The sequence below is a fragment of the Engystomops pustulosus genome, chromosome 5, assembly GCF_040894005.1.
Source record: "Engystomops pustulosus chromosome 5, aEngPut4.maternal, whole genome shotgun sequence".
Taxonomy (NCBI): domain Eukaryota; kingdom Metazoa; phylum Chordata; class Amphibia; order Anura; family Leptodactylidae; genus Engystomops; species Engystomops pustulosus.
In genome coordinates, this window is record NC_092415.1 from 34,255,391 (window position 1) to 34,279,073 (window position 23,683).

Here is a 23,683-nt window from a genome sequence, read left to right on the forward strand (position 1 = left end):
GCAGGCCGTCGGCAGCTCAGCCCCTCCAGCGGGCTAGTTACACCCGCTTCTTTGGCACACTTCACTTCTGCTGGCCCTCCCCACTAGCCCCTGCTCAAGGCCTGAGCCTTTCAGCTGCGGCCTCATATTAACTCTCACCTTTCCAGGTGGCAGGCTGCAGGGGGCCAACCAAGGCCTTGCAGCGGGAACACCCAGCTAGAGGCCGTGGTGACGGTGTGGGGGGTGGGTGGGCGTCTCAGAGGCCTTGGTGGGCCAGCCTCTTTCTGCTCGGGGATGCGTCAAGGCAACATATATTCGGGGACTGGCAGCTCCGCGCTGGAGGGGGGTGGACCTTGGAGGGAGGTAGAGGACAAAAAGTAATCAAACGCTCTACAGCACCCGCGCTTCCCAGGAGGTCTCCCATCCAAGTACTGTCCGGGCCCGACCCTGCTTTGCTTCCGAGATCGGACGAGATCGGGCGTATTCAGGGTGGTATGGCCGGTAGACGCTACCTCATGCTTCCCTGCCTCCCCAAAAAGGCGGCCATTCTGACAACGTGCTGCCCCAAAGCACCGGCCTAGCACGGCCCTGGGCCAAGCCGCTCCCGAGCCTCGGGTACACCAGGGACACACAACAGGATGGGGGGTGGGGGAAGGGCTCCTCCTCTTTGGCCAGCGGCAAAACTTTGGCCTTTCTATACCTCCGCGCCGGCAAAGTGCAACTGCAAGGGCTGGCTGTAGCCCCTGTCATGACAGCTGTTGTTGAGCAATCAAACCCCCTCACCGTGGCAACTCTCCACCTGAGCGGCCAGCCGCCTTTCTCCATGGCCTAAAAACTGCTTTTGGGGGGAAGCTGTTTGGAAAGCACAACCAGCAGGCTCCAGCCACCTGGGATGGAGACAAAACAGGTGACATAGTTGCCAGCCATTGGCAGCTGCTTTTACCACCCACAGCTTCCCTGTACTGGGACGCGTGGCTTGCTAACAGGCTGGGCTGGGGCGGCTGGCTGGATAACTGGCTGGCTGGATAACTGGCTGGCTGTGGAAATCGGACAGCCGCCTAGCGCCCATGGGGGCTTGGAGATCAGACGAGATCGGGCGTGTTCAGGGTGGTGTGGCCGTAGGCAGAGACAGGCCTCTCACTTGCTGCTCTTGTACTGCAGCCTGACGCCTGCTGCTTCTTCCACTGGGCTCAAGCTTGGCCCTTTTTTTTTTTCTTTTTTCTTCTTCTTCTTCTTCTCTTCTTTTACATGGCCTGGCTCTGTGCAGCACAGCAAAGCCACCCAGCGCAGCCTACTTGCTTGCCTCACAGCCCCCTCTAGCTTCATGGCACCGTGGCCACAGCCTGCTACTGCTCAAGCCCGCCTTTTTGCAACATTCTACCAGCAGCCCCCACATCCCTTTTGGCCACAGCTGGCTAGCTGGCTGGCTGGCTGGCTGGCTGGCTGGCTTGCCCGCAGGCCGTCGGCAGCTCAGCCCCTCCAGCGGGCTAGTTACACCCGCTTCTTTGGCACACTTCACTTCTGCTGGCCCTCCCCACTAGCCCCTGCTCAAGGCCTGAGCCTTTCAGCTGCGGCCTCATATTAACTCTCACCTTTCCAGGTGGCAGGCTGCAGGGGGCCAACCAAGGCCTTGCAGCGGGAACACCCAGCTAGAGGCCGTGGTGACGGTGTGGGGGGTGGGTGGGCGTCTCAGAGGCCTTGGTGGGCCAGCCTCTTTCTGCTCGGGGATGCGTCAAGGCAACATATATTCGGGGACTGGCAGCTCCGCGCTGGAGGGGGGTGGACCTTGGAGGGAGGTAGAGGACAAAAAGTAATCAAACGCTCTACAGCACCCGCGCTTCCCAGGAGGTCTCCCATCCAAGTACTGTCCGGGCCCGACCCTGCTTTGCTTCCGAGATCGGACGAGATCGGGCGTATTCAGGGTGGTATGGCCGGTAGACGCTACCTCATGCTTCCCTGCCTCCCCAAAAAGGCGGCCATTCTGACAACGTGCTGCCCCAAAGCACCGGCCTAGCACGGCCCTGGGCCAAGCCGCTCCCGAGCCTCGGGTACACCAGGGACACACAACAGGATGGGGGGTGGGGGAAGGGCTCCTCCTCTTTGGCCAGCGGCAAAACTTTGGCCTTTCTATACCTCCGCGCCGGCAAAGTGCAACTGCAAGGGCTGGCTGTAGCCCCTGTCATGACAGCTGTTGTTGAGCAATCAAACCCCCTCACCGTGGCAACTCTCCACCTGAGCGGCCAGCCGCCTTTCTCCATGGCCTAAAAACTGCTTTTGGGGGGAAGCTGTTTGGAAAGCACAACCAGCAGGCTCCAGCCACCTGGGATGGAGACAAAACAGGTGACATAGTTGCCAGCCATTGGCAGCTGCTTTTACCACCCACAGCTTCCCTGTACTGGGACGCGTGGCTTGCTAACAGGCTGGGCTGGGGCGGCTGGCTGGATAACTGGCTGGCTGGATAACTGGCTGGCTGTGGAAATCGGACAGCCGCCTAGCGCCCATGGGGGCTTGGGGATTAAGCCCCCAGTTTACGCAACTTTTTGGCTTGAAAAACGGCCCAAAACAAAGGTGGCGTCACAGGTTTTTGACACTTTTTGCCAGCAAAAAGCCGCAAGGAGCATTTCATGCCAAACCCCCCGCACAGCACTGAGACACAAATGTCGCATTTGCTCGCCTCCTGCCAGGCCGCGCAAAGCAGGATTTAGCAATTGACCCTTTTCAAAGGCAACGCTTGCCTCACTGTGTTTGTCACTCTGCAAGGCGGCTAAAACAGCCACAAAGTTTTCTGCAAATCTACCCCTTTTCCCCCGAAAAGCTGACAAATACAAGGGAAAAAAAGACAAAAGACAAAACTAAATGACCCCCTTAAAACAGTGCCAAAGATGCCTGTCTGATAATAAAAAGAATCCTTCTTTATTTATATAGCGCCTACACATTACGCAGCGCTGCACAAAGCTAGATGACAAATGCCCCCCCTTGCCTCCAGCCCTATGGGAGACGCTGGGGGTTGAAATTTGGGGCAGAAGTAAGAGGAATAAACAAGAACGCTGGTGGGCGCCTTGCTCTTGAGGTATCCCCGCAGTTGAAAAGTGACAGGGGGGGGCCAAGGCGACTGCTAGGGCTTTGCAAGGGTTAAAGAGTGCAAGAGAGAAAGCAAGTGAAAAGAAGCAAGCGTGCAAAGTAAATGTAAAATAGGCATAGAGGACAGTGACCCCTGCTGGTTGAAGGGAGGAAAAGCAAAAGCCTACAGCACCTGGTATTCCCAGGCGGTCTCCCATCCAAGTACTAACCAGGCCCGACCCTGCTTAGCTTCCGAGATCAGACGAGATCAGGCGTGTTCAGGGTGGTGTGGCCGTAGGCAGAGACAGGCCTCTCACTTGCTGCTCTTGTACTGCAGCCTGACGCCTGCTGCTTCTTCCACTGGGCTCAAGCTTGGCCCTTTTTTTTTTTCTTTTTTCTTCTTCTTCTTCTTCTCTGCTTTTACATGGCCTGGCTCTGTGCAGCACAGCAAAGCCACCCAGCGCAGCCTACTTGCTTGCCTCACAGCCCCCTCTAGCTTCATGGCACCGTGGCCACAGCCTGCTACTGCTCAAGCCCGCCTTTTTGCAACATTCTACCAGCAGCCCCCACATCCCTTTTGGCCACAGCTGGCTAGCTGGCTGGCTGGCTGGCTGGCTGGCTAGCCCGCAGGCCGTCGGCAGCTCAGCCCCTCCAGCGGGCTAGTTACACCCGCTTCTTTGGCACACTTCACTTCTGCTGGCCCTCCCCACTAGCCCCTGCTCAAGGCCTGAGCCTTTCAGCTGCGGCCTCATATTAACTCTCACCTTTCCAGGTGGCAGGCTGCAGGGGGCCAACCAAGGCCTTGCAGCGGGAACACCCAGCTAGAGGCCGTGGTGACGGTGTGGGGGGTGGGTGGGCGTCTCAGAGGCCTTGGTGGGCCAGCCTCTTTCTGCTCGGGGATGCGTCAAGGCAACATATATTCGGGGACTGGCAGCTCCGCGCTGGAGGGGGGTGGACCTTGGAGGGAGGTAGAGGACAAAAAGTAATCAAACGCTCTACAGCACCCGCGCTTCCCAGGAGGTCTCCCATCCAAGTACTGTCCGGGCCCGACCCTGCTTTGCTTCCGAGATCGGACGAGATCGGGCGTATTCAGGGTGGTATGGCCGGTAGACGCTACCTCATGCTTCCCTGCCTCCCCAAAAAGGCGGCCATTCTGACAACGTGCTGCCCCAAAGCACCGGCCTAGCACGGCCCTGGGCCAAGCCGCTCCCGTGCCTCGGGTACACCAGGGACACACAACAGGATGGGGGGTGGGGGAAGGGCTCCTCCTCTTTGGCCAGCGGCAAAACTTTGGCCTTTCTATACCTCCGCGCCGGCAAAGTGCAACTGCAAGGGCTGGCTGTAGCCCCTGTCATGACAGCTGTTGTTGAGCAATCAAACCCCCTCACCGTGGCAACTCTCCACCTGAGCGGCCAGCCGCCTTTCTCCATGGCCTAAAAACTGCTTTTGGGGGGAAGCTGTTTGGAAAGCACAACCAGCAGGCTCCAGCCACCTGGGATGGAGACAAAACAGGTGACATAGTTGCCAGCCATTGGCAGCTGCTTTTACCACCCACAGCTTCCCTGTACTGGGACGCGTGGCTTGCTAACAGGCTGGGCTGGGGCGGCTGGCTGGATAACTGGCTGGCTGTGGAAATCGGACAGCCGCCTAGCGCCCATGGGGGCTTGGGGATTAAGCCCCCAGTTTACGCAACTTTTTGGCTTGAAAAACGGCCCAAAACAAAGGTGGCGTCACAGGTTTTTGACACTTTTTGCCAGCAAAAAGCCGCAAGGAGCATTTCATGCCAAACCCCCCGCACAGCACTGAGACACAAATGTCGCATTCGCTCGCCTCCTGCCAGGCCGCGCAAAGCAGGATTTAGCAATTGACCCTTTTCAAAGGCAACGCTTGCCTCACTGTGTTTGTCACTCTGCAAGGCGGCTAAAACAGCCACAAAGTTTTCTGCAAATCTACCCCTTTTCCCCCGAAAAGCTGACAAATACAAGGGAAAAAAAGACAAAAGACAAAACTAAATGACCCCCTTAAAACAGTGCCAAAGATGCCTGTCTGATAATAAAAAGAATCCTTCTTTATTTATATAGCGCCTACACATTACGCAGCGCTGCACAAAGCTAGATGACAAATGCCCCCCCTTGCCTCCAGCCCTATGGGAGACGCTGGGGGTTGAAATTTGGGGCAGAAGTAAGAGGAATAAACAAGAACGCTGGTGGGCGCCTTGCTCTTGAGGTATCCCCGCAGTTGAAAAGTGACAGGGGGGGGCCAAGGCGACTGCTAGGGCTTTGCAAGGGTTAAAGAGTGCAAGAGAGAAAGCAAGTGAAAAGAAGCAAGCGTGCAAAGTAAATGTAAAATAGGCATAGAGGACAGTGACCCCTGCTGGTTGAAGGGAGGAAAAGCAAAAGCCTACAGCACCTGGTATTCCCAGGCGGTCTCCCATCCAAGTACTAACCAGGCCCGACCCTGCTTAGCTTCCGAGATCAGACGAGATCGGGCGTGTTCAGGGTGGTGTGGCCGTAGGCAGAGACAGGCCTCTCACTTGCTGCTCTTGTACTGCAGCCTGACGCCTACTGCTTCTTCCACTGGGCTCAAGCTTGGCCCTTTTTTTTTTTCTTTTTTCTTCTTCTTCTTCTTCTTCTTCTCTTCTTTTACATGGCCTGGCTCTGTGCAGCACAGCAAAGCCACCCAGCACAGCCTACTTGCTTGCCTCACAGCCCCCTCTAGCTTCATGGCACCGTGGCCACAGCCTGCTACTGCTCAAGCCCGCCTTTTTGCAACATTCTACCAGCAGCCCCCACATCCCTTTTGGCCACAGCTGGCTGGCTAGCTGGCTGGCTGGCTGGCTAGCCCGCAGGCCGTCGGCAGCTCAGCCCCTCCAGCGGGCTAGTTACACCCGCTTCTTTGGCACACTTCACTTCTGCTGGCCCTCCCCACTAGCCCCTGCTCAAGGCCTGAGCCTTTCAGCTGCGGCCTCATATTAACTCTCACCTTTCCAGGTGGCAGGCTGCAGGGGGCCAACCAAGGCCTTGCAGCGGGAACACCCAGCTAGAGGCCGTGGTGACGGTGTGGGGGGTGGGTGGGCGTCTCAGAGGCCTTGGTGGGCCAGCCTCTTCCTGCTCGGGGATGCGTCAAGGCAACATATATTCGGGGACTGGCAGCTCCGCGCTGGAGGGGGGTGGACCTTGGAGGGAGGTAGAGGACAAAAAGTAATCAAACGGTCTACAGCACCCGCGCATCCCAGGAGGTCTCCCATCCAAGTACTGTCCGGGCCCGACCCTGCTTTGCTTCCGAGATCGGACGAGATCGGCGTATTCAGGGTGGTATGGCCGGTAGACGCTACCTCATGCTTCCCTGCCTCCCCAAAAAGGCGTCCATTCTGACAACGTGCTGCCCCAAAGCACCGGCCTAGCACGGCCCTGGGCCAAGCCGCTCCCGAGCCTCGAGTACACCAGGGACACACAACAGGATGGGGGGTGGGGGAAGGGCTCCTCCTCTTTGGCCAGCGGCAAAACTTTGGCCTTTCTATACCTCCGCGCCGGCAAAGTGCAACTGCAAGGGCTGGCTGTAGCCCCTGTCATGACAGCTGTTGTTGAGCAATCAAACCCCCTCACCGTGGCAACTCTCCACCTGAGCGGCCAGCCGCCTTTCTCCATGGCCTAAAAACTGCTTTTGGGGGGAAGCTGTTTGGAAAGCACAACCAGCAGGCTCCAGCCACCTGGGATGGAGACAAAACAGGTGACATAGTTGCCAGCCATTGGCAGCTGCTTTTACCACCCACAGCTTCCCTGTACTGGGACGCGTGGCTTGCTAACAGGCTGGGCTGGGGCGGCTGGCGCCGCCGGCTGGCTGGATAACTGGCTGGCTGGATAACTGGCTGGCTGTGGAAATCGGACAGCCGCCTAGCGCCCATGGGGGCTTGGGGATTAAGCCCCCAGTTTACGCAACTTTTTGGCTTGAAAAACGGCCCAAAACAAAGGTGGCGTCACAGGTTTTTGACACTTTTTGCCAGCAAAAAGCCGCAAGGAGCATTTCATGCCAAACCCCCCGCACAGCACTGAGACACAAATGTCGCATTCGCTCGCCTCCTGCCAGGCCGCGCAAAGCAGGATTTAGCAATTGACCCTTTTCAAAGGCAACGCTTGCCTCACTGTGTTTGTCACTCTGCAAGGCGGCTAAAACAGCCACAAAGTTTTCTGCAAATCTACCCCTTTTCCCCCGAAAAGCTGACAAATACAAGGGAAAAAAAGACAAAAGACAAAACTAAATGACCCCCTTAAAACAGTGCCAAAGATGCCTGTCTGATAATAAAAAGAATCCTTCTTTATTTATATAGCGCCTACACATTACGCAGCGCTGCACAAAGCTAGATGACAAATGCCCCCCCTTGCCTCCAGCCCTATGGGAGACGCTGGGGGTTGAAATTTGGGGCAGAAGTAAGAGGAATAAACAAGAACGCTGGTGGGCGCCTTGCTCTTGAGGTATCCCCGCAGTTGAAAAGTGACAGGGGGGGGCCAAGGCGACTGCTAGGGCTTTGCAAGGGTTAAAGAGTGCAAGAGAGAAAGCAAGTAAAAAGAAGCAAGCGTGCAAAGTAAATGTAAAATAGGCATAGAGGACAGTGACCCCCTGCTGGTTGAAGGGAGGAAAAGCAAAAGCCTACAGCACCTGGTATTCCCAGGCGGTCTCCCATCCAAGTACTAACCAGGCCCGACCCTGCTTAGCTTCCGAGATCAGACGAGATCGGGCGTGTTCAGGGTGGTGTGGCCGTAGGCAGAAACAGGCCTCTCACTTGCTGCTCTTGTACTGCAGCCTGACGCCTGCTGCTTCTTCCACTGGGCTCAAGCTTGGCCCTTTTTTTTTTTCTTTTTTCTTCTTCTTCTTCTCTTCTTTTACATGGCCTGGCTCTGTGCAGCACAGCAAAGCCACCCAGCGCAGCCTACTTGCTTGCCTCACAGCCCCCTCTAGCTTCATGGCACCGTGGCCACAGCCTGCTACTGCTCAAGCCCGCCTTTTTGCAACATACTACCAGCAGCCCCCACATCCCTTTTGGCCACAGCTGGCTGGCTAGCTGGCTGGCTGGCTGGCTGGCTGGCTGGCTAGCCCGCAGGCCGTCGGCAGCTCAGCCCCTCCAGCGGGCTAGTTACACCCGCTTCTTTGGCACACTTCACTTCTGCTGGCCCTCCCCCCTGGCCCCTGCTCAAGGCCTGAGCCTTTCAGCTGCGGCCTCATATTAACTCTCACCTTTCCAGGTGGCAGGCTGCAGGGGGCCAACCAAGGCCTTGCAGCGGGAACACCCAGCTAGAGGCCGTGGTGACGGTGTGGGGGGTGGGTGGGCGTCTCAGAGGCCTTGGTGGGCCAGCCTCTTCCTGCTCGGGGTTGCGTCAAGGCAACATATATTCGGGGACTGGCAGCTCCGCGCTGGAGGGGGGTGGACCTTGGAGGGAGGTAGAGGACAAAAAGTAATCAAACGGTCTACAGCACCCGCGCTTCCCAGGAGGTCTCCCATCCAAGTACTGTCCGGGCCCGACCCTGCTTTGCTTCCGAGATCGGGCGTATTCAGGGTGGTATGGCCGGTAGACACTACCTCATGCTTCCCTGCCTCCCCAAAAAGGCGGCCATTCTGACAACGTGCTGCCCCAAAGCACCGGCCTAGCACGGCCCTGGGCCAAGCCGCTCCCGAGCCTCGGGTACACCAGGGACACACAACAGGATGGGGGGTGGGGGAAGGGCTCCTCCTCTTTGGCCAGCGGCAAAACTTTGGCCTTTCTATACCTCCGCGCCGGCAAAGTGCAACTGCAAGGGCTGGCTGTAGCCCCTGTCATGACAGCTGTTGTTGAGCAATCAAACCCCCTCACCGTGGCAACTCTCCACCTGAGCGGCCAGCCGCCTTTCTCCATGGCCTAAAAACTGCTTTTGGGGGGAAGCTGTTTGGAAAGCACAACCAGCAGGCTCCAGCCACCTGGGATGGAGACAAAACAGGTGACATAGTTGCCAGCCATTGGCAGCTGCTTTTACCACCCACAGCTTCCCTGTACTGGGACGCGTGGCTTGCTAACAGGCTGGGCTGGGGCGGCTGGCTGGATAACTGGCTGGCTGGATAACTGGCTGGCTGTGGAAATCGGACAGCCGCCTAGCGCCCATGGGGGCTTGGGGATTAAGCCCCCAGTTTACGCAACTTTTTGGCTTGAAAAACGGCCCAAAACAAAGGTGGCGTCACAGGTTTTTGACACTTTTTGCCAGCAAAAAGCCGCAAGGAGCATTTCATGCCAAACCCCCCGCACAGCACTGAGACACAAATGTCGCATTCGCTCGCCTCCTGCCAGGCCGCGCAAAGCAGGATTTAGCAATTGACCCTTTTCAAAGGCAACGCTTGCCTCACTGTGTTTGTCACTCTGCAAGGCGGCTAAAACAGCCACAAAGTTTTCTGCAAATCTACCCCTTTTCCCCCGAAAAGCTGACAAATACAAGGGAAAAAAAGACAAAAGACAAAACTAAATGACCCCCTTAAAACAGTGCCAAAGATGCCTGTCTGATAATAAAAAGAATCCTTCTTTATTTATATAGCGCCTACACATTACGCAGCGCTGCACAAAGCTAGATGACAAATGCCCCCCCTTGCCTCCAGCCCTATGGGAGACGCTGGGGGTTGAAATTTGGGGCAGAAGTAAGAGGAATAAACAAGAACGCTGGTGGGCGCCTTGCTCTTGAGGTATCCCCGCAGTTGAAAAGTGACAGGGGGGGGCCAAGGCGACTGCTAGGGCTTTGCAAGGGTTAAAGAGTGCAAGAGAGAAAGCAAGTGAAAAGAAGCAAGCGTGCAAAGTAAATGTAAAATAGGCATAGAGGACAGTGACCCCTGCTGGTTGAAGGGAGGAAAAGCAAAAGCCTACAGCACCTGGTATTCCCAGGCGGTCTCCCATCCAAGTACTAACCAGGCCCGACCCTGCTTAGCTTCCGAGATCAGACGAGATCGGGCGTGTTCAGGGTGGTGTGGCCGTAGGCAGAGACAGGCCTCTCACTTGCTGCTCTTGTACTGCAGCCTGACGCCTGCTGCTTCTTCCACTGGGCTCAAGCTTGGCCCTTTTTTTTTTTCTTTTTTCTTCTTCTTCTTCTTCTCTTCTTTTACATGGCCTGGCTCTGTGCAGCACAGCAAAGCCACCCAGCACAGCCTACTTGCTTGCCTCACAGCCCCCTCTAGCTTCATGGCACCGTGGCCACAGCCTGCTACTGCTCAAGCCCGCCTTTTTGCAACATTCTACCAGCAGCCCCCACATCCCTTTTGGCCACAGCTGGCTGGCTAGCTGGCTGGCTGGCTGGCTGGCTAGCCCGCAGGCCGTCGGCAGCTCAGCCCCTCCAGCGGGCTAGTTACACCCGCTTCTTTGGCACACTTCACTTCTGCTGGCCCTCCCCACTAGCCCCTGCTCAAGGCCTGAGCCTTTCAGCTGCGGCCTCATATTAACTCTCACCTTTCCAGGTGGCAGGCTGCAGGGGGCCAATCAAGGCCTTGCAGCGGGAACACCCAGCTAGAGGCCGTGGTGACGGTGTGGGGGGTGGGTGGGCGTCTCAGAGGCCTTGGTGGGCCAGCCTCTTCCTGCTCGGGGATGCGTCAAGGCAACATATATTCGGGGACTGGCAGCTCCGCGCTGGAGGGGGGTGGACCTTGGAGGGAGGTAGAGGACAAAAAGTAATCAAACGGTCTACAGCACCCGCGCTTCCCAGGAGGTCTCCCATCCAAGTACTGTCCGGGCCCGACCCTGCTTTGCTTCCGAGATCGGACGAGATCGGGCGTATTCAGGGTGGTATGGCCGGTAGACGCTACCTCATGCTTCCCTGCCTCCCCAAAAAGGCGGCCATTCTGACAACGTGCTGCCCCAAAGCACCAGCCTAGCACGGCCCTGGGCCAAGCCGCTCCCGTGCCTCGGGTACACCAGGGACACACAACAGGATGGGGGGTGGGGGAAGGGCTCCTCCTCTTTGGCCAGCGGCAAAACTTTGGCCTTTCTATACCTCCGCGCCGGCAAAGTGCAACTGCAAGGGCTGGCTGTAGCCCCTGTCATGACAGCTGTTGTTGAGCAATCAAACCCCCTCACTGTGGCAACTCTCCACCTGAGCGGCCAGCAGCCTTTCTCCATGGCCTAAAAACTGCTTTTGGGGGGAAGCTGTTTGGAAAGCACAACCAGCAGGCTCCAGCCACCTGGGATGGAGACAAAACAGGTGACATAGTTGCCAGCCATTGGCAGCTGCTTTTACCACCCACAGCTTCCCTGTACTGGGACGCGTGGCTTGCTAACAGGCTGGGCTGGGGCGGCTGGCGCCGCCGGCTGGCTGGATAACTGGCTGGCTGGATAACTGGCTGGCTGTGGAAATCGGACAGCCGCCTAGCGCCCATGGGGGCTTGGGGATTAAGCCCCCAGTTTACGCAACTTTTTGGCTTGAAAAACGGCCCAAAACAAAGGTGGCGTCACAGGTTTTTGACACTTTTTGCCAGCAAAAAGCCGCAAGGAGCATTTCATGCCAAACCCCCCGCACAGCACTGAGACACAAATGTCGCATTCGCTCGCCTCCTGCCAGGCCGCGCAAAGCAGGATTTAGCAATTGACCCTTTTCAAAGGCAACGCTTGCCTCACTGTGTTTGTCACTCTGCAAGGCGGCTAAAACAGCCACAAAGTTTTCTGCAAATCTACCCCTTTTCCCCCGAAAAGCTGACAAATACAAGGGAAAAAAAGACAAAAGACAAAACTAAATGACCCCCTTAAAACAGTGCCAAAGATGCCTGTCTGATAATAAAAAGAATCCTTCTTTATTTATATAGCGCCTACACATTACGCAGCGCTGCACAAAGCTAGATGACAAATGCCCCCCCTTGCCTCCAGCCCTATGGGAGACGCTGGGGGTTGAAATTTGGGGCAGAAGTAAGAGGAATAAACAAGAACGCTGGTGGGCGCCTTGCTCTTGAGGTATCCCCGCAGTTGAAAAGTGACAGGGGGGGGCCAAGGCGACTGCTAGGGCTTTGCAAGGGTTAAAGAGTGCAAGAGAGAAAGCAAGTGAAAAGAAGCAAGCGTGCAAAGTAAATGTAAAATAGGCATAGAGGACAGTGACCCCTGCTGGTTGAAGGGAGGAAAAGCAAAAGCCTACAGCACCTGGTATTCCCAGGCGGTCTCCCATCCAAGTACTAACCAGGCCCGACCCTGCTTAGCTTCCGAGATCAGACGAGATCGGGCGTGTTCAGGGTGGTGTGGCCGTAGGCAGAGACAGGCCTCTCACTTGCTGCTCTTGTACTGCAGCCTGACGCCTGCTGCTTCTTCCACTGGGCTCAAGCTTGGCCCTTTTTTTTTTTCTTTTTTCTTCTTCTTCTTCTTCTCTTCTTTTACATGGCCTGGCTCTGTGCAGCACAGCAAAGCCACCCAGCACAGCCTACTTGCTTGCCTCACAGCCCCCTCTAGCTTCATGGCACCGTGGCCACAGCCTGCTACTGCTCAAGCCCGCCTTTTTGCAACATTCTACCAGCAGCCCCCACATCCCTTTTGGCCACAGCTGGCTGGCTAGCTGGCTGGCTGGCTGGCTAGCCCGCAGGCCGTCGGCAGCTCAGCCCCTCCAGCGGGCTAGTTACACCCGCTTCTTTGGCACACTTCACTTCTGCTGGCCCTCCCCACTAGCCCCTGCTCAAGGCCTGAACCTTTCAGCTGCGGCCTCATATTAACTCTCACCTTTCCAGGTGGCAGGCTGCAGGGGGCCAACCAAGGCCTTGCAGCGGGAACACCCAGCTAGAGGCCGTGGTGACGGTGTGGGGGGTGGGTGGGCGTCTCAGAGGCCTTGGTGGGCCAGCCTCTTCCTGCTCGGGGATGCGTCAAGGCAACATATATTCGGGGACTGGCAGCTCCGCGCTGGAGGGGGGTGGACCTTGGAGGGAGGTAGAGGACAAAAAGTAATCAAACGGTCTACAGCACCCATGCTTCCCAGGAGGTCTCCCATCCAAGTACTGTCCGGGCCCGACCCTGCTTTGCTTCCGAGATCGGACGAGATCGGGCGTATTCAGGGTGGTATGGCCGGTAGACGCTACCTCATGCTTCCCTGCCTCCCCAAAAAGGCGGCCATTCTGACAACGTGCTGCCCCAAAGCACCGGCCTAGCACGGCCCTGGGCCAAGCCGCTCCCGAGCCTCGGGTACACCAGGGACACACAACAGGATGGGGGGTGGGGGAAGGGCTCCTCCTCTTTGGCCAGCGGCAAAACTTTGGCCTTTCTATACCTCCGCGCCGGCAAAGTGCAACTGCAAGGGCTGGCTGTAGCCCCTGTCATGACAGCTGTTGTTGAGCAATCAAACCCCCTCACTGTGGCAACTCTCCACCTGAGCGGCCAGCCGCCTTTCTCCATGGCCTAAAAACTGCTTTTGGGGGGAAGCTGTTTGGAAAGCACAACCAGCAGGCTCCAGCCACCTGGGATGGAGACAAAACAGGTGACATAGTTGCCAGCCATTGGCAGCTGCTTTTACCACCCACAGCTTCCCTGTACTGGGACGCGTGGCTTGCTAACAGGCTGGGCTGGGGCGGCTGGCGCCGCCGGCTGGCTGGATAACTGGCTGGCTGGATAACTGGCTGGCTGTGGAAATCGGACAGCCGCCTAGCGCCCATGGGGGCTTGGGGATTAAGCCCCCAGTTTACGCAACTTTTTGGCTTGAAAAACGGCCCAAAACAAAGGTGGCGTCACAGGTTTTTGACACTTTTTGCCAGCAAAAAGCCGCAAGGAGCATTTCATGCCAAACCCCCCGCACAGCACTGAGACACAAATGTCGCATTCGCTCACCTCCTGCCAGGCCGCGCAAAGCAGGATTTAGCAATTGACCCTTTTCAAAGGCAACGCTTGCCTCACTGTGTTTGTCACTCTGCAAGGCGGCTAAAACAGCCACAAAGTTTTCTGCAAATCTACCCCTTTTCCCCCGAAAAGCTGACAAATACAAGGGAAAAAAAGACAAAAGACAAAACTAAATGACCCCCTTAAAACAGTGCCAAAGATGCCTGTCTGATAATAAAAAGAATCCTTCTTTATTTATATAGCGCCTACACATTACGCAGCGCTGCACAAAGCTAGATGACAAATGCCCCCCCTTGCCTCCAGCCCTATGGGAGACGCTGGGGGTTGAAATTTGGGGCAGAAGTAAGAGGAATAAACAAGAACGCTGGTGGGCGCCTTGCTCTTGAGGTATCCCCGCAGTTGAAAAGTGACAGGGGGGGGCCAAGGCGACTGCTAGGGCTTTGCAAGGGTTAAAGAGTGCAAGAGAGAAAGCAAGTGAAAAGAAGCAAGCGTGCAAAGTAAATGTAAAATAGGCATAGAGGACAGTGACCCCTGCTGGTTGAAGGGAGGAAAAGCAAAAGCCTACAGCACCTGGTATTCCCAGGCGGTCTCCCATCCAAGTACTAACCAGGCCCGACCCTGCTTAGCTTCCGAGATCAGACGAGATCGGGCGTGTTCAGGGTGGTGTGGCCGTAGGCAGAGACAGGCCTCTCACTTGCTGCTCTTGTACTGCAGCCTGACGCCTGCTGCTTCTTCCACTGGGCTCAAGCTTGGCCCTTTTTTTTTTTCTTTTTTCTTCTTCTTCTTCTTCTCTTCTTTTACATGGCCTGGCTCTGTGCAGCACAGCAAAGCCACCCAGCACAGCCTACTTGCTTGCCTCACAGCCCCCTCTAGCTTCATGGCACCGTGGCCACAGCCTGCTACTGCTCAAGCCCGCCTTTTTGCAACATTCTACCAGCAGCCCCCACATCCCTTTTGGCCACAGCTGGCTGGCTAGCTGGCTGGCTGGCTGGCTGGCTAGCCCGCAGGCCGTCGGCAGCTCAGCCCCTCCAGCGGGCTAGTTACACCCGCTTCTTTGGCACACTTCACTTCTGCTGGCCCTCCCCACTAGCCCCTGCTCAAGGCCTGAGCCTTTCAGCTGCGGCCTCATATTAACTCTCACCTTTCCAGGTGGCAGGCTGCAGGGGGCCAATCAAGGCCTTGCAGCGGGAACACCCAGCTAGAGGCCGTGGTGACGGTGTGGGGGGTGGGTGGGCGTCTCAGAGGCCTTGGTGGGCCAGCCTCTTCCTGCTCGGGGATGCGTCAAGGCAACATATATTCGGGGACTGGCAGCTCCGCGCTGGAGGGGGGTGGACCTTGGAGGGAGGTAGAGGACAAAAAGTAATCAAACGGTCTACAGCACCCGCGCTTCCCAGGAGGTCTCCCATCCAAGTACTGTCCGGGCCCGACCCTGCTTTGCTTCCGAGATCGGACGAGATCGGGCGTATTCAGGGTGGTATGGCCGGTAGACGCTACCTCATGCTTCCCTGCCTCCCCAAAAAGGCGGCCATTCTGACAACGTGCTGCCCCAAAGCACCAGCCTAGCACGGCCCTGGGCCAAGCCGCTCCCGTGCCTCGGGTACACCAGGGACACACAACAGGATGGGGGGTGGGGGAAGGGCTCCTCCTCTTTGGCCAGCGGCAAAACTTTGGCCTTTCTATACCTCCGCGCCGGCAAAGTGCAACTGCAAGGGCTGGCTGTAGCCCCTGTCATGACAGCTGTTGTTGAGCAATCAAACCCCCTCACTGTGGCAACTCTCCACCTGAGCGGCCAGCAGCCTTTCTCCATGGCCTAAAAACTGCTTTTGGGGGGAAGCTGTTTGGAAAGCACAACCAGCAGGCTCCAGCCACCTGGGATGGAGACAAAACAGGTGACATAGTTGCCAGCCATTGGCAGCTGCTTTTACCACCCACAGCTTCCCTGTACTGGGACGCGTGGCTTGCTAACAGGCTGGGCTGGGGCGGCTGGCGCCGCCGGCTGGCTGGATAACTGGCTGGCTGGATAACTGGCTGGCTGTGGAAATCGGACAGCCGCCTAGCGCCCATGGGGGCTTGGGGATTAAGCCCCCAGTTTACGCAACTTTTTGGCTTGAAAAACGGCCCAAAACAAAGGTGGCGTCACAGGTTTTTGACACTTTTTGCCAGCAAAAAGCCGCAAGGAGCATTTCATGCCAAACCCCCCGCACAGCACTGAGACACAAATGTCGCATTCGCTCGCCTCCTGCCAGGCCGCGCAAAGCAGGATTTAGCAATTGACCCTTTTCAAAGGCAACGCTTGCCTCACTGTGTTTGTCACTCTGCAAGGCGGCTAAAACAGCCACAAAGTTTTCTGCAAATCTACCCCTTTTCCCCCGAAAAGCTGACAAATACAAGGGAAAAAAAGACAAAAGACAAAACTAAATGACCCCCTTAAAACAGTGCCAAAGATGCCTGTCTGATAATAAAAAGAATCCTTCTTTATTTATATAGCGCCTACACATTACGCAGCGCTGCACAAAGCTAGATGACAAATGCCCCCCCTTGCCTCCAGCCCTATGGGAGACGCTGGGGGTTGAAATTTGGGGCAGAAGTAAGAGGAATAAACAAGAACGCTGGTGGGCGCCTTGCTCTTGAGGTATCCCCGCAGTTGAAAAGTGACAGGGGGGGGCCAAGGCGACTGCTAGGGCTTTGCAAGGGTTAAAGAGTGCAAGAGAGAAAGCAAGTGAAAAGAAGCAAGCGTGCAAAGTAAATGTAAAATAGGCATAGAGGACAGTGACCCCTGCTGGTTGAAGGGAGGAAAAGCAAAAGCCTACAGCACCTGGTATTCCCAGGCGGTCTCCCATCCAAGTACTAACCAGGCCCGACCCTGCTTAGCTTCCGAGATCAGACGAGATCGGGCGTGTTCAGGGTGGTGTGGCCGTAGGCAGAGACAGGCCTCTCACTTGCTGCTCTTGTACTGCAGCCTGACGCCTGCTGCTTCTTCCACTGGGCTCAAGCTTGGCCCTTTTTTTTTTTCTTTTTTCTTCTTCTTCTTCTTCTCTTCTTTTACATGGCCTGGCTCTGTGCAGCACAGCAAAGCCACCCAGCACAGCCTACTTGCTTGCCTCACAGCCCCCTCTAGCTTCATGGCACCGTGGCCACAGCCTGCTACTGCTCAAGCCCGCCTTTTTGCAACATTCTACCAGCAGCCCCCACATCCCTTTTGGCCACAGCTGGCTGGCTAGCTGGCTGGCTGGCTGGCTAGCCCGCAGGCCGTCGGCAGCTCAGCCCCTCCAGCGGGCTAGTTACACCCGCTTCTTTGGCACACTTCACTTCTGCTGGCCCTCCCCACTAGCCCCTGCTCAAGGCCTGAACCTTTCAGCTGCGGCCTCATATTAACTCTCACCTTTCCAGGTGGCAGGCTGCAGGGGGCCAACCAAGGCCTTGCAGCGGGAACACCCAGCTAGAGGCCGTGGTGACGGTGTGGGGGGTGGGTGGGCGTCTCAGAGGCCTTGGTGGGCCAGCCTCTTCCTGCTCGGGGATGCGTCAAGGCAACATATATTCGGGGACTGGCAGCTCCGCGCTGGAGGGGGGTGGACCTTGGAGGGAGGTAGAGGACAAAAAGTAATCAAACGGTCTACAGCACCCATGCTTCCCAGGAGGTCTCCCATCCAAGTACTGTCCGGGCCCGACCCTGCTTTGCTTCCGAGATCGGACGAGATCGGGCGTATTCAGGGTGGTATGGCCGGTAGACGCTACCTCATGCTTCCCTGCCTCCCCAAAAAGGCGGCCATTCTGACAACGTGCTGCCCCAAAGCACCGGCCTAGCACGGCCCTGGGCCAAGCCGCTCCCGAGCCTCGGGTACACCAGGGACACACAACAGGATGGGGGGTGGGGGAAGGGCTCCTCCTCTTTGGCCAGCGGCAAAACTTTGGCCTTTCTATACCTCCGCGCCGGCAAAGTGCAACTGCAAGGGCTGGCTGTAGCCCCTGTCATGACAGCTGTTGTTGAGCAATCAAACCCCCTCACTGTGGCAACTCTCCACCTGAGCGGCCAGCCGCCTTTCTCCATGGCCTAAAAACTGCTTTTGGGGGGAAGCTGTTTGGAAAGCACAACCAGCAGGCTCCAGCCACCTGGGATGGAGACAAAACAGGTGACATAGTTGCCAGCCATTGGCAGCTGCTTTTACCACCCACAGCTTCCCTGTACTGGGACGCGTGGCTTGCTAACAGGCTGGGCTGGGGCGGCTGGCGCCGCCGGCTGGCTGGATAACTGGCTGGCTGGATAACTGGCTGGCTGTGGAAATCGGACAGCCGCCTAGCGCCCATGGGGGCTTGGGGATTAAGCCCCCAGTTTACGCAACTTTTTGGCTTGAAAAACGGCCCAAAACAAAGGTGGCGTCACAGGTTTTTGACACTTTTTGCCAGCAAAAAGCCGCAAGGAGCATTTCATGCCAAACCCCCCGCACAGCACTGAGACACAAATGTCGCATTCGCTCACCTCCTGCCAGGCCGCGCAAAGCAGGATTTAGCAATTGACCCTTTTCAAAGGCAACGCTTGCCTCACTGTGTTTGTCACTCTGCAAGGCGGCTAAAACAGCCACAAAGTTTTCTGCAAATCTACCCCTTTTCCCCCGAAAAGCTGACAAATACAAGGGAAAAAAAGACAAAAGACAAAACTAAATGACCCCCTTAAAACAGTGCCAAAGATGCCTGTCTGATAATAAAAAGAATCCTTCTTTATTTATATAGCGCCTACACATTACGCAGCGCTGCACAAAGCTAGATGACAAATGCCCCCCCTTGCCTCCAGCCCTATGGGAGACGCTGGGGGTTGAAATTTGGGGCAGAAGTAAGAGGAATAAACAAGAACGCTGGTGGGCGCCTTGCTCTTGAGGTATCCCCGCAGTTGAAAAGTGACAGGGGGGGGCCAAGGCGACTGCTAGGGCTTTGCAAGGGTTAAAGAGTGCAAGAGAGAAAGCAAGTGAAAAGAAGCAAGCGTGCAAAGTAAATGTAAAATAGGCATAGAGGACAGTGACCCCTGCTGGTTGAAGGGAGGAAAAGCAAAAGCCTACAGCACCTGGTATTCCCAGGCGGTCTCCCATCCAAGTACTAACCAGGCCCGACCCTGCTTAGCTTCCGAGATCAGACGAGATCGGGCGTGTTCAGGGTGGTGTGGCCGTAGGCAGAGACAGGCCTCTCACTTGCTGCTCTTGTACTGCAGCCTGACGCCTGCTGCTTCTTCCACTGGGCTCAAGCTTGGCCCTTTTTTTTTTTCTTTTTTCTTCTTCTTCTTCTTCTCTTCTTTTACATGGCCTGGCTCTGTGCAGCACAGCAAAGCCACCCAGCACAGCCTACTTGCTTGCCTCACAGCCCCCTCTAGCTTCATGGCACCGTGGCCACAGCCTGCTACTGCTCAAGCCCGCCTTTTTGCAACATTCTACCAGCAGCCCCCACATCCCTTTTGGCCACAGCTGGCTGGCTAGCTGGCTGGCTGGCTGGCTGGCTAGCCCGCAGGCCGTCGGCAGCTCAGCCCCTCCAGCGGGCTAGTTACACCCGCTTCTTTGGCACACTTCACTTCTGCTGGCCCTCCCCACTAGCCCCTGCTCAAGGCCTGAGCCTTTCAGCTGCGGCCTCATATTAACTCTCACCTTTCCAGGTGGCAGGCTGCAGGGGGCCAACCAAGGCCTTGCAGCGGGAACACCCAGCTAGAGGCCGTGGTGACGGTGTGGGGGGTGGGTGGGCGTCTCAGAGGCCTTGGTGGGCCAGCCTCTTCCTGCTCGGGGATGCGTCAAGGCAACATATATTCGGGGACTGGCAGCTCCGCGCTGGAGGGGGGTGGACCTTGGAGGGAGGTAGAGGACAAAAAGTAATCAAACGGTCTACAGCACCCATGCTTCCCAGGAGGTCTCCCATCCAAGTACTGTCCGGGCCCGACCCTGCTTTGCTTCCGAGATCGGACGAGATCGGGCGTATTCAGGGTGGTATGGCCGGTAGACGCTACCTCATGCTTCCCTGCCTCCCCAAAAAGGCGTCCATTCTGACAACGTGCTGCCCCAAAGCACCGGCCTAGCACGGCCCTGGGCCAAGCCGCTCCCGTGCCTCGGGTACACCAGGGACACACAACAGGATGGGGGGTGGGGGAAGGGCTCCTCCTCTTTGGCCAGCGGCAAAACTTTGGCCTTTCTATACCTCCGCGCCGGCAAAGTGCAACTGCAAGGGCTGGCTGTAGCCCCTGTCATGACAGCTGTTGTTGAGCAATCAAACCCCCTCACCGTGGCAACTCTCCACCTGAGCGGCCAGCCGCCTTTCTCCATGGCCTAAAAACTGCTTTTGGGGGGAAGCTGTTTGGAAAGCACAACCAGCAGGCTCCAGCCACCTGGGATGGAGACAAAACAGGTGACATAGTTGCCAGCCATTGGCAGCTGCTTTTACCACCCACAGCTTCCCTGTACTGGGACGCGTGGCTTGCTAACAGGCTGGGCTGGGGCGGCTGGCTGGATAACTGGCTGGCTGGATAACTGGCTGGCTGTGGAAATCGGACAGCCGCCTAGCGCCCATGGGGGCTTGGGGATTAAGCCCCCAGTTTACGCAACTTTTTGGCTTGAAAAACGGCCCAAAACAAAGGTGGCGTCACAGGTTTTTGACACTTTTTGCCAGCAAAAAGCCGCAAGGAGCATTTCATGCCAAACCCCCCGCACAGCACTGAGACACAAATGTCGCATTCGCTCGCCTCCTGCCAGGCCGCGCAAAGCAGGATTTAGCAATTGACCCTTTTCAAAGGCAACGCTTGCCTCACTGTGTTTGTCACTCTGCAAGGCGGCTAAAACAGCCACAAAGTTTTCTGCAAATCTACCCCTTTTCCCCCGAAAAGCTGACAAATACAAGGGAAAAAAAGACAAAAGACAAAACTAAATGACCCCCTTAAAACAGTGCCAAAGATGCCTGTCTGATAATAAAAAGAATCCTTCTTTATTTATATAGCGCCTACACATTACGCAGCGCTGCACAAAGCTAGATGACAAATGCCCCCCCTTGCCTCCAGCCCTATGGGAGACGCTGGGGGTTGAAATTTGGGGCAGAAGTAAGAGGAATAAACAAGAACGCTGGTGGGCGCCTTGCTCTTGAGGTATCCCCGCAGTTGAAAAGTGACAGGGGGGGGCCAAGGCGACTGCTAGGGCTTTGCAAGGGTTAAAGAGTGCAAGAGAGAAAGCAAGTGAAAAGAAGCAAGCGTGCAAAGTAAATGTAAAATAGGCATAGAGGACAGTGACCCCTGCTGGTTGAAGGGAGGAAAAGCAAAAGCCTACAGCACCTGGTATTCCCAGGCGGTCTCCCATCCAAGTACTAACCAGGCCCGACCCTGCTTAGCTTCCGAGATCAGACGAGATCGGGCGTGTTCAGGGTGGTGTGGCCGTAGGCAGAGACAGGCCTCTCACTTGCTGCTCTTGTACTGCAGCCTGACGCCTGCTGCTTCTTCCACTGGGCTCAAGCTTGGCCCTTTTTTTTTTTCTTTTTTCTTCTTCTTCTTCTTCTTCTCTTCTTTTACATGGCCTGGCTCTGTGCAGCACAGCAAAGCCACCCAGCACAGCCTACTTGCTTGCCTCACAGCCCCCTCTAGCTTCATGGCACCGTGGCCACAGCCTGCTACTGCTCAAGCCCGCCTTTTTGCAACATTCTACCAGCAGCCCCCACATCCCTTTTGGCCACAGCTGGCTGGCTAGCTGGCTGGCTGGCTGGCTAGCCCGCAGGCCGTCGGCAGCTCAGCCCCTCCAGCGGGCTAGTTACACCCGCTTCTTTGGCACACTTCACTTCTGCTGGCCCTCCCCACTAGCCCCTGCTCAAGGCCTGAGCCTTTCAGCTGCGGCCTCATATTAACTCTCACCTTTCCAGGTGGCAGGCTGCAGGGGGCCAACCAAGGCCTTGCAGCGGGAACACCCAGCTAGAGGCCGTGGTGACGGTGTGGGGGGTGGGTGGGCGTCTCAGAGGCCTTGGTGGGCCAGCCTCTTCCTGCTCGGGGATGCGTCAAGGCAACATATATTCGGGGACTGGCAGCTCCGCGCTGGAGGGGGGTGGACCTTGGAGGGAGGTAGAGGACAAAAAGTAATCAAACGGTCTACAGCACCCGCGCTTCCCAGGAGGTCTCCCATCCAAGTACTGTCCGGGCCCGACCCTGCTTTGCTTCCGAGATCGGACGAGATCGGGCGTATTCAGGGTGGTATGGCCGGTAGACGCTACCTCATGCTTCCCTGCCTCCCCAAAAAGGCGTCCATTCTGACAACGTGCTGCCCCAAAGCACCGGCCTAGCACGGCCCTGGGCCACCAGGGTACACCAGGGTACACCAGGGACACACAACAGGATGGGGGGTGGGGGAAGGGCTCCTCCTCTTTGGCCAGCGGCAAAACTTTGGCCTTTCTATACCTCCGCGCCGGCAAAGTGCAACTGCAAGGGCTGGGTGTAGCCCCTGTCATGACAGCCGTTGTTGAGCAATCAAACCCCCTCACTGTGGCAACTCTCCACCTGAGCGGCCAGCCGCCTTTCTCCATGGCCTAAAAACTGCTTTTGGGGGGAAGCTGTTTGGAAAGCACAACCAGCAGGCTCCAGCCACCTGGGATGGAGACAAAACAGGTGACATAGTTGCCAGCCATTGGCAGCTGCTTTTACCACCCACAGCTTCCCTGTACTGGGACGCATGGAATGCTAACAGGCTGGGCTGGGGGATGGAAATCAGCCAGCCGCCTAGCGCCCATGGGGTCTTTGCATCTTAGCCTCCAGTTTCCGCATCTTTTTTGATGTCGCAAAACAAAGGTGGCATCACAGTTTTTGCCCGTAGAGCACTAGAGGGGGGTAGAGGACAACGGGTGAACAGCACCCAACAGCAGTCTACAGCACCCAAACTTCTCAGAATGTCAACCCATCCAATCCATGTGTTTTGTGGTTTATAGTATTTGTGGATCATACCCATTAATATCTTTGATCTATTAACGCAAACATTTAGAATCCAGTGATAAGCTTTCAGTGTACATAAACCTGTTGTAAAAATGATTATTGCTCCAATTAGTTTCGTTATTCTTTCTGCTTACAAAACTTAAAGTTTTAGCAAAAACAATGTGAAACATTTTTTCACATGGACAGACACGGGGGGTACCCTGGAAAACCTTCAGCCCCCCCATTCAGCACATTCAAGCTGCTTGAAAAAGGATCCTTAACAGGGTCTGAAACGTTGCACTTGGGTAAATAAAGCACCCATCCATTTTTTTCACATTGAATTTGGAGTGCAGCCTCATTTTTTTGGAGTACATTTGCCTGGTGTGTCAAGACCAGTTTTGTGGTTTGCACCCACTAAGTTTTTTGCTATTGCTTTGGTGCTGCTGGACTTTCTAATGTTTTAATACATATAGCATGTACAAGTAATGTATGTGACATCCCTTCCGAGCCTCTGAATAAGAATTGGATGAGCTCTCCTGGATCAGAGCTAAGTAGTTAATTTTACAATTGTGGGAAAACCTTTAAAGGGAACCTGTCATCAGCAATTGGCCTAATAATCCACTGCCAGAATATTGTCAAGCAGTGTAACACCATCAAATTTTTGTTTCTTCTATGGTCCAGTGTGGTGACATCATCAAGAAAATTAAATTTGAAGTGAGCTGTAAATTGGATGTATAAGGTCAAGGAGGAAGAGAGTTTAACACTGAGGTCAAGGTGGGGAGCTCTGCAATCCTCAGTGATTGACATCATGCATCGGAGCTCAGGAGATCTGGTTAGTTATGGAAGCAGGAACATCAATTACAGTGAAGGGGGATTTCAGAGGAAGAGAGAGCTTGACTTCAGTGTTAAAATCTCCACCTCCTTGACTTCATACAACCAATTT

The 23,683-nt window shown here is 55.9% G+C and overlaps 18 non-coding genes and 2 pseudogenes across 18 annotated transcripts; all 20 read right to left on the minus strand.

Moving 5' to 3' along the window:
• Positions 1-366: 366 nt before the first annotated feature.
• Positions 367-486, minus strand: LOC140134435 (5S ribosomal RNA). Its single transcript, XR_011856295.1, has one exon. It is a non-coding gene; the product is annotated as a 5S ribosomal RNA (ribosomal RNA).
• A 1,313-nt stretch (positions 487-1,799) lies between these two features.
• LOC140134436 (5S ribosomal RNA) lies at positions 1,800-1,919 on the minus strand. The gene has a single exon (XR_011856296.1). It is a non-coding gene; the product is annotated as a 5S ribosomal RNA (ribosomal RNA).
• A 1,301-nt stretch (positions 1,920-3,220) lies between these two features.
• Positions 3,221-3,339, minus strand: LOC140134349 (5S ribosomal RNA). Its single transcript, XR_011856211.1, has one exon. It is a non-coding gene; the product is annotated as a 5S ribosomal RNA (ribosomal RNA).
• Positions 3,340-4,031: 692 nt separating this feature from the next.
• On the minus strand, positions 4,032-4,151 carry LOC140134437 (5S ribosomal RNA). Its single transcript, XR_011856297.1, has one exon. It is a non-coding gene; the product is annotated as a 5S ribosomal RNA (ribosomal RNA).
• Positions 4,152-5,436: 1,285 nt separating this feature from the next.
• LOC140134338 (5S ribosomal RNA) lies at positions 5,437-5,555 on the minus strand. The gene has a single exon (XR_011856200.1). It is a non-coding gene; the product is annotated as a 5S ribosomal RNA (ribosomal RNA).
• A 694-nt stretch (positions 5,556-6,249) lies between these two features.
• On the minus strand, positions 6,250-6,368 carry LOC140134444 (5S ribosomal RNA; annotated as a pseudogene).
• A 1,315-nt stretch (positions 6,369-7,683) lies between these two features.
• LOC140134339 (5S ribosomal RNA) lies at positions 7,684-7,802 on the minus strand. Its single transcript, XR_011856201.1, has one exon. It is a non-coding gene; the product is annotated as a 5S ribosomal RNA (ribosomal RNA).
• A 697-nt stretch (positions 7,803-8,499) lies between these two features.
• On the minus strand, positions 8,500-8,609 carry LOC140134457 (5S ribosomal RNA; annotated as a pseudogene).
• A 1,301-nt stretch (positions 8,610-9,910) lies between these two features.
• Positions 9,911-10,029, minus strand: LOC140134340 (5S ribosomal RNA). The gene has a single exon (XR_011856202.1). It is a non-coding gene; the product is annotated as a 5S ribosomal RNA (ribosomal RNA).
• A 692-nt stretch (positions 10,030-10,721) lies between these two features.
• Positions 10,722-10,841, minus strand: LOC140134368 (5S ribosomal RNA). Its single transcript, XR_011856230.1, has one exon. It is a non-coding gene; the product is annotated as a 5S ribosomal RNA (ribosomal RNA).
• A 1,314-nt stretch (positions 10,842-12,155) lies between these two features.
• On the minus strand, positions 12,156-12,274 carry LOC140134341 (5S ribosomal RNA). Its single transcript, XR_011856203.1, has one exon. It is a non-coding gene; the product is annotated as a 5S ribosomal RNA (ribosomal RNA).
• A 688-nt stretch (positions 12,275-12,962) lies between these two features.
• LOC140134384 (5S ribosomal RNA) lies at positions 12,963-13,082 on the minus strand. The gene has a single exon (XR_011856245.1). It is a non-coding gene; the product is annotated as a 5S ribosomal RNA (ribosomal RNA).
• Positions 13,083-14,396: 1,314 nt separating this feature from the next.
• LOC140134342 (5S ribosomal RNA) lies at positions 14,397-14,515 on the minus strand. Its single transcript, XR_011856204.1, has one exon. It is a non-coding gene; the product is annotated as a 5S ribosomal RNA (ribosomal RNA).
• Positions 14,516-15,207: 692 nt separating this feature from the next.
• Positions 15,208-15,327, minus strand: LOC140134370 (5S ribosomal RNA). Its single transcript, XR_011856232.1, has one exon. It is a non-coding gene; the product is annotated as a 5S ribosomal RNA (ribosomal RNA).
• Positions 15,328-16,641: 1,314 nt separating this feature from the next.
• LOC140134343 (5S ribosomal RNA) lies at positions 16,642-16,760 on the minus strand. The gene has a single exon (XR_011856205.1). It is a non-coding gene; the product is annotated as a 5S ribosomal RNA (ribosomal RNA).
• Positions 16,761-17,448: 688 nt separating this feature from the next.
• LOC140134385 (5S ribosomal RNA) lies at positions 17,449-17,568 on the minus strand. The gene has a single exon (XR_011856246.1). It is a non-coding gene; the product is annotated as a 5S ribosomal RNA (ribosomal RNA).
• A 1,314-nt stretch (positions 17,569-18,882) lies between these two features.
• LOC140134344 (5S ribosomal RNA) lies at positions 18,883-19,001 on the minus strand. Its single transcript, XR_011856206.1, has one exon. It is a non-coding gene; the product is annotated as a 5S ribosomal RNA (ribosomal RNA).
• A 692-nt stretch (positions 19,002-19,693) lies between these two features.
• On the minus strand, positions 19,694-19,813 carry LOC140134386 (5S ribosomal RNA). Its single transcript, XR_011856247.1, has one exon. It is a non-coding gene; the product is annotated as a 5S ribosomal RNA (ribosomal RNA).
• Positions 19,814-21,114: 1,301 nt separating this feature from the next.
• On the minus strand, positions 21,115-21,233 carry LOC140134345 (5S ribosomal RNA). The gene has a single exon (XR_011856207.1). It is a non-coding gene; the product is annotated as a 5S ribosomal RNA (ribosomal RNA).
• A 691-nt stretch (positions 21,234-21,924) lies between these two features.
• LOC140134371 (5S ribosomal RNA) lies at positions 21,925-22,044 on the minus strand. The gene has a single exon (XR_011856233.1). It is a non-coding gene; the product is annotated as a 5S ribosomal RNA (ribosomal RNA).
• Between the last annotated feature and the right edge of the window lie 1,639 nt (positions 22,045-23,683).